At 71.1% G+C, this 218-nt stretch overlaps 1 protein-coding gene across 1 annotated transcript in view; it reads left to right on the forward strand.

The window, feature by feature from the left end:
* The window catches only part of TSPYL2 (TSPY like 2), a 9,907-nt gene that overhangs the window by 2,628 nt on the left and 7,061 nt on the right, over positions 1 to 218 (forward strand). The gene's annotated exons all lie outside the window — the stretch shown is intronic.

Raw genomic sequence — 218 nt, forward strand, 5'->3', positions numbered from 1 at the left:
GGCGAGGCAGAACGGGCCTCTGACATCACGGAGAGGGCGGGGCCTGGGCGCTTGGCGCGGAGGGAGTAGGGCTGGCGCTGTGGGAGGGAACGCCAGAGCGAGGCTGTGGGGAGAGCTGGTCGCGTGAGGTGCTGCGGCTCCGCTTCAGGTGTGACAGGCGGCGGCGATTTGGCCGAGAGCGAAGGGGCGAGTGCGATCCCCTGAGCTGCGAGCTCGGG

Source organism: Crocuta crocuta, unplaced genomic scaffold (genome assembly GCF_008692635.1).
Source record: "Crocuta crocuta isolate KB4526 unplaced genomic scaffold, BGI_CrCroc_1.0 scaffold1307, whole genome shotgun sequence".
In the NCBI taxonomy this organism is placed as follows: Eukaryota; Metazoa; Chordata; class Mammalia; order Carnivora; family Hyaenidae; genus Crocuta; species Crocuta crocuta.